This window comes from Ursus maritimus, unplaced genomic scaffold (genome assembly GCF_017311325.1).
Source record: "Ursus maritimus isolate PB19 unplaced genomic scaffold, ASM1731132v1 scaffold_6, whole genome shotgun sequence".
NCBI classification, from domain to species: Eukaryota; Metazoa; Chordata; class Mammalia; order Carnivora; family Ursidae; genus Ursus; species Ursus maritimus.
The window spans coordinates 18,135,607-18,142,163 of record NW_024426774.1 but is presented as its reverse complement, the minus strand read 5'-3'; the positions used below and the strand labels follow the sequence as shown (position 1 = coordinate 18,142,163).

General features: G+C 39.1%; 1 long non-coding RNA gene across 2 annotated transcripts in view; it reads left to right on the top strand.

Annotated features, from left to right (window-relative positions):
- Positions 1–708: 708 nt before the first annotated feature.
- Positions 709–6,557, top strand: part of LOC103671694 — a 21,965-nt gene continuing 16,116 nt past the window's right edge. The window contains exons 1-2 of one of the 2 annotated variants that reach the window (XR_571012.2): positions 709–1,763; positions 3,459–3,543. This is a non-coding gene — a long non-coding RNA (uncharacterized LOC103671694). Of the gene's footprint in view, positions 1,764–1,974; positions 3,544–6,557 lie in introns of those variants that run through there. The other variant, XR_005832768.1, reaches the window with a different exon arrangement.

Sequence of the window (6,557 nt, the reverse complement as noted above, 5' to 3'; positions counted from 1 at the left end):
CTTGGAGTTCATAGTTTAGTGGGCAAAGAGTAAACAAGATGTTATCTAATAGTGGCCAGTGCTTGGGTGATAAATACAGTAGTAGTAATTGCAGCAGCAAACGTCTGAGTGATAGATACTGTTTAAGGATTAACCATTTAATTATCCCAGCATCTATGAAGTTAAGTACTATTGTTGGTTCCACGTAACAACAGGGGATATTGAAATACAGAGCTGGTTAAGCAACTTGCCCGATGAGGCTACAAAGCTAATGAGTCTTAGCTGGGATTCCAGCTTGTGTGGTTTCAGAACTTGGATTCTTAACTGATCTATCATTAAGGTGAATGATAAGTTCATTTGCTCGTATTCAGGTTTTTCTCCCCTATTAGTAAACATTTTTAAACCGTAGAATACTGCAGAGAACAGTACAACATGCATGTTCACGTCATCCAGGATTAAATGTTAACAGTTTAACATAATTGTTGTAGTTCTTTTTTATTTAATTTAAAAAGTCTTTATTTTTTAATTTTTTAAAAAAGATTTTACTTATTTGTTAGCTTGAATGGGGTGGGGGGAGAGGGAGAAGCAGACTCCCCGCTGAGCAGGGAGCCCACCGTGAAGCTCCATCCCAGGACCTTGGGATCATGACCTGAGCCCGAGGCAGATGCTTAACTGACTGAGCCACCCAGGTGTCCCTGTAGTTCTTTTTTTAAAGAAAAAAATTCTAGGTAAGTTGATGTCCCCTTCCTACCAATCCCCAGTCACATTCCTTTTCTTCAGAGGGAGCCATTCTGATGACTTTGATGAATATCTTTCCTGTCTGTTTTTAACTCATTATTTGAGAAGGTAATAGTATGGGTGCTGAAGCCAGACTGAGTCTGAATCCTAGTTATGTTCCTTCTTGGCTGTGTGACATGAAGCAAGTTACTTCACCTCCCTGCACATCAGTTTATCTGTAGGAAGGCGGATAACGATAGCACCGAGCCTGTGGTAGTTATATGAGGATGACGCGTTTGAATCAGCAAACACATCGTAGTGACCTTAGAACAGTCCCAGGCACATAGGGTGTTCAGTATGTTTTAATCATTACTACTGTAATTATTACTGTTTGTATGTGTCCGTCAAAATGGTTTAGGAGTTTCTTAAATGTACATAAATGGAATTATTTTACGTCTTTAAAATGTTATATATTTTTAATTTGGAAATGCATGAATATGGTTTAAAGAATGAAGTAGTTCTAGAAAGCTTGTTATAAAAACCAGTTATCCCTATTCCTCTTCCCTCCCTTTCTCCCCACAAAAAGGAATATTCTCCCCAGAGCCAGCTGTTTTCAACACCCTTAACTAGTATTTAAGTACGCATCTCTTATTTCTAAATAATATTCTTATATGGCTACTTTTTTTTATTTTCCAGTTTTTGCCTATATCTTGATTTCCCACCATGGAAGAGAGTAGTCACAACTGTCCCTCACGCACCTCCACACTTCCTGTTTTCTCATCCTCCCAGTTAGTTTTAATTCTTGTTAGATCATTATTCAGTATTTATATGATCGTGACTATGTAAAAACTTGACAGCTGAGATATTTAGGATGCTATGATTCATTTCCTGTACACGTTTTTGTTAATAATAGACTTTGTTATTTGCCTAGTTTTCTATTATTAACAACTAGTTTGTCCCTAAATTTGTCCCCAGCAATCCAGCTCTTATCTTCAGACATACCAGGTATTCTAGCATTTCATCATCTTGAGAAAGTGTTTCTGGGAGCATTCTCACCTTTTTCACTGGTATGTTCTTGTATAGCCATTTTTCCTCGGTTCTCCCTTCACTACATTCCTTCACCTTTCTCTTCTGACTGACACTTACATCCTGTGTTGCTGTTGAGTGGTCCAGTGCTGTTCTGAGTCTTTTTTTTTTTTTTTTAAGATTTATTTATTTATTTTAGAGAGAAACCCTCAAGCAGACTCTGCACTGAGCGTGGAGCCCCATGTGGGGTTTGACCCTCAAACCCCAAGATCATGACCCGAGCCAAAACCAAGAGTCGTACGCTCATCTCACTGAGTCACCCAGTCTCCCCTGTTCTGATTCTTAACACATTTTCTTGATTTTGTTTTCCTTTCCTAAAGCTTTTAGAATCTTCACTTTTACCCTGATGTTCTAGAATATCCCAGACATGTCTGGATGGGTGTCTGGGCTAGTTGGCCTCTCTGCTCTGAAAATTCATGTCCTTCAGTTCCGAGAAATTTCCCGGAGTTATTTCTTTATGATTTGCTCACCTTGTTTTTTGTTTTTTTTTTTGGGGGGGGGGTTATTTTTTTGTTGTTTGTTTTTGTTCTCCACTGTTCTGAAGATACTGTTCTTTATTGTACTTTAAAGATATTTGTTCTCTAAAGATATTGTTCACTGTTCTTTAGATATTGACCCTCCTAGACTGTTCTCTAAATTCTGTTGCTGTCCCAGTTTTAATTGCATATTTAATTTTTTCATGGCAATTGTTTTCTTGATTTTTTAAGTATCATTGTGTTCTTGTTTAATGGATGTAAAGTCAGTCAGTCGCTTTTGAGGATATTAATAATTATTTTTTCTTTCGTGGTTTTTCTTCTTCCTGTGTAGACTCTTCTCCAAGTTACTTTTCCTATTTGTTCTGGCTCCTGTTTAGTATGCAGCTTTTTCTTAAATGTTCGGTAATTCTTTGCTATCTGCTCATATTGAAGAGTGGAGGACTAAAAAGTTGCTTTCAAAGCGTAGTGTAAGAATATCCAGATGGGAGAGTAGCAAAGGCTTCTCTGGAAAATACCATCAGCCCAATAGGAAAAAAGCTAAAGATAGTAATGCTGGGGATTCCCTGAGGAAGCCATCCAGCCAGATCACCTGACAAAGTTGTATAGATTGGAAATGATGAATACAATGTCGAATAAATTTTGGCTCCTTCAATATCTTCTCTATTCTTTTAAGAAATGACCTTGAAATTTTTCAGTTTGCTTGGGTATCCCAGTTGAAGTCTCTTAGTGGGAATGCCTTTGTTTTTGGATAATTTTTACAAGTTTGAGATTTTTGAATATATATATATATATATATATATATTCCTTTTGTTTGCTCCCACCTTTGCCCTCTTAACCTCATTTTCCTTTTATTAGGCCAGTATATTAGATCCAAGAACTCAAAAGGTATTACAGTGTTCTTTGGAAGATTTTGCACTGATGGCTTTACCCCTTTAGGAGCAATAGCTGTCTTTAGAGCACTTGGAGGTGATGGAGTCAGGTTTTCTCCTCACTTTGACTTCTATTAATGCCAGCTATTTTCCAGACAGCACCTCTTGTTCCAGAAACAGAAATGATTGGTCTGTGTAAGACCACTTGGGTTAATGGTCCTACTGTTAATGGCTAATATGGCAGGTCTGAAAGGCTACATACCAAAAGTCTGAAGACTCTCTGATTTTCTTACCATAATTTTTATTTCTTTTTGGAATTCTGGATATCTAGAATTTTTTCAGGTTAGTGTTTTGATTAACAGAAGAAGCATAACTTAAGCCAAGAAAGATGAAGAAAGACTGGACTGGAAAAAAAGGTGAGTAAAGCAGAAAAAAAAGTTTAGTGTTATTTTTATATATGTAAAGTAATGTGTTTTATAAGTTAAACAAAAAGTTATCTTGGCCTTACTCATCTGCTGGAGATATAGAAGTTAGGAGTGTGACCATTCCATTCAGGTATCCATGGCAACATTTAAAAAAAAATCAATCAATTATTAAAGTAAGCTCTGTGCCCAACGTGAGGTGAGGTTCGTTGACCTTGTGATTAAGAGTTGCATGCTCTACCAACTGAGCTGGCCAGGTACCCCCATGACAACATTTTTTTTTTTCAAGATTGATTGATTTATTAGAGAGTGCATGGTGAGTAGGGGCAGAGGGAAAGGGAGAGACAATCCCAAGCAGACCCCGGACTAAGTGCTGAGCCTGACTCAGGGCTCCATCTCACGACCCTGAGATCACAACCTGAGCAGAAGCCAAGAATCCGTCGCTCAACTGACTCTCCTACCCAGGTGCCCTGGCAACATTGTTTTTAATGTCAAGCTGCATTGTGGAGTAATTGCTAATGAGGTGCTAAATAAGTATTAAATGTAAAAGGCCAACATTTTAATGAGTATCGAGAGGTAGGGGTCATAAAGTTGGTTTGGAAGGCTGAGTAGACTAGAACTAAAGATACTATATATAAGGAAGTATGGTGGAGATAAAGCTGTCTAGGTGGTTGGGGTCTCGTTATGGAGGACCAGGCTAAAGGTATTTGTACTTTATCATGTGGCAGTTCTGGAAGGTTTTTGAACAGCACCAGGACATGATGAAAATGAAATTTTATAAGTATCGATTTGACAGGAATATGGAAAATAACTACTTCTTTCAAAAAGATATGTTGACTACCTACTATTTGCTATAAGTATGTACGAGGCACTGAAGTTACAAAGCTAAGTAAGAGAGTCCCTGCCTTTGGAAATAACTACTCAGTAGAAGAAGATATATTAAGGGATTTTTCTTTTAATTTAGAGAAATGCAATGATAATGGTGTAGCTGAGGTGCTATCAGAGCATAGAAGGAAGGAACTTAACCCACCTAGGAATTCATGAGAGGGTTTTCTGGTGAATGTGATAACAGCATCTCAAAAAATGAAGGAATGCAGTAAAAACTTTGGGGAAGAACATTCCAGGCAGAGGGAACAGTATAACAAAGGCATAGAAACAGAGGCAAACATGTTAGTTTCAAACAACTTGTCTAGTTTGCTGTATTCTGAAGGTAACTAAAGAGAAGAGTAGTGTTTGAAGTTAGCAAGGACTTTGCATGCCTGCCTTTCCTTTCCTTTCCTTTCCTTTCCTTTCCTTTCCTTTCCTTTCCTTTCCTTTCCTTTCCTTTCCTTTCCTTTCCTTTCCTTTTTAAAGATTTTATTTGACAGAGATGGAACACAAGTAGTGGCAAAGGGAGAAGCCGACTTCCCGCTGAGCAGGAAGCCCAATGTGGGGCTCAATCCCAGGACTCCGAACCATGACCCATGACCCGAGCCAAAGGCAGATGCTTAACAACTGAGCCACCCAGGTGCCCCTTTGCATGCCTGCCTTGTATTCAAGGTGAGACATGCTGCAGGCCTCAATGAGGGAAGTTGTGGTAGGGATGGTGAGAAAGGAATGGTTTCTTCTAGAAAATGTAGGAGTAAAATCATTAGAACTAAGTGACTGGATTTCGGGGGCAAGGATAAAGGAAGAGGCTCAAATTGCTCTTAGATTTCTGCCTGGGTAATCAGGTAGATTAGTAGCACCATTAATTGAGACTAGACAGCAGAGAGTAGCAGATCTGGAGTGAGTGCAATATGGGACATTTTGACATCCAGGTCCAGCAGACAGATAAATATATCCAAAGCATGGGAGAGGTCAGAGCTAGAGACTTCGGGGTTAACTGCTGTCAGTGCCGTTCCAGCCACAAGTGTGCATCAGACATAGGCGGTTCTTGGAAGCAGAATGAAAATGGTACGTAGAGGAGCAGGAATGTTTGAGCAGCAGTAGAGAATGTCTTACAAAGGAGATTGGTCATAACTTCTCAAAAGCAGGACAGCCAAGGACAGTATCACGGAACTCAAAGAAGAGAGAATTTATGTTTGAAATGAACGAAATATCAAATGCTCCAGTAGAGGCTGATTAAATATGTACTAAAACCTTGCCAGTAGCTATGACAATTTGGTGATCTTTGTTGTTCTCAGGAAAAAGGGAAGGAGTGAGAGCCTAACTAGAGATGTGCGCAGGGTTGAGGAGAGGATTTTGATAAAAGTGAAAAAGACTGAGCATGTTGATGGACTGAAGGTGATGATAGCAGCTAACACTGAAATGCACTGGATTCCAGGCCCCTCTCTAAGGGCTTTCCATGTGTTAACTCATTTACTCCTCACAGCAACCCTGTGAAGTAGATACTGTTTTCCTCATTTTACTGAGGAAAGTTAACCACAGACTGTTACATGCCTGACAGCTGTTAAAAGAGCAGAATGAGAATTCGAACCCTGGGATTCTGACACAATAGCCCAGTTACTTACCACTGTCCTGTACTGCCTCCATAGAATGGTGGAGCTTGTAGATGCGGGGAAGAGGAGTGCTCATTAATGGATCAAGTTCAGAAAAGACTGGAGAGGATAAAGCTTTTTCTCTCCAGAAAAGACTGGAGAAGATAGGTGGGAGTTTTGGTCTTGAAGAAGAGTAAGGATATTTTATGCTTGGAGACCAGAAACCGGGGCTACAGGTGGAGATCGTGAGTTCTGGGGTGGGAGGGGGGAATAAGGAAGTTTAGGAATTTCATCACATGAGACTTTTCCCATCAAATACATATTTTTATTAAATTTATACGTTTTTATTGTCAAACATAACACAGATAAGGAAAACTGCTGAAAACAAATGTAGAGCTTATCATGAACTCTTGTAAGATATAACCACCACCCAGGTGAAAGAAATTGTCAGCCGGTCCAGAAACTCTCTTTGTGCTCCATTCCAGTTAAAATCCTCTTTTTTCTCCCCCAGTGTTACCACTATCTTAACATTTATCATAATGATGTTTT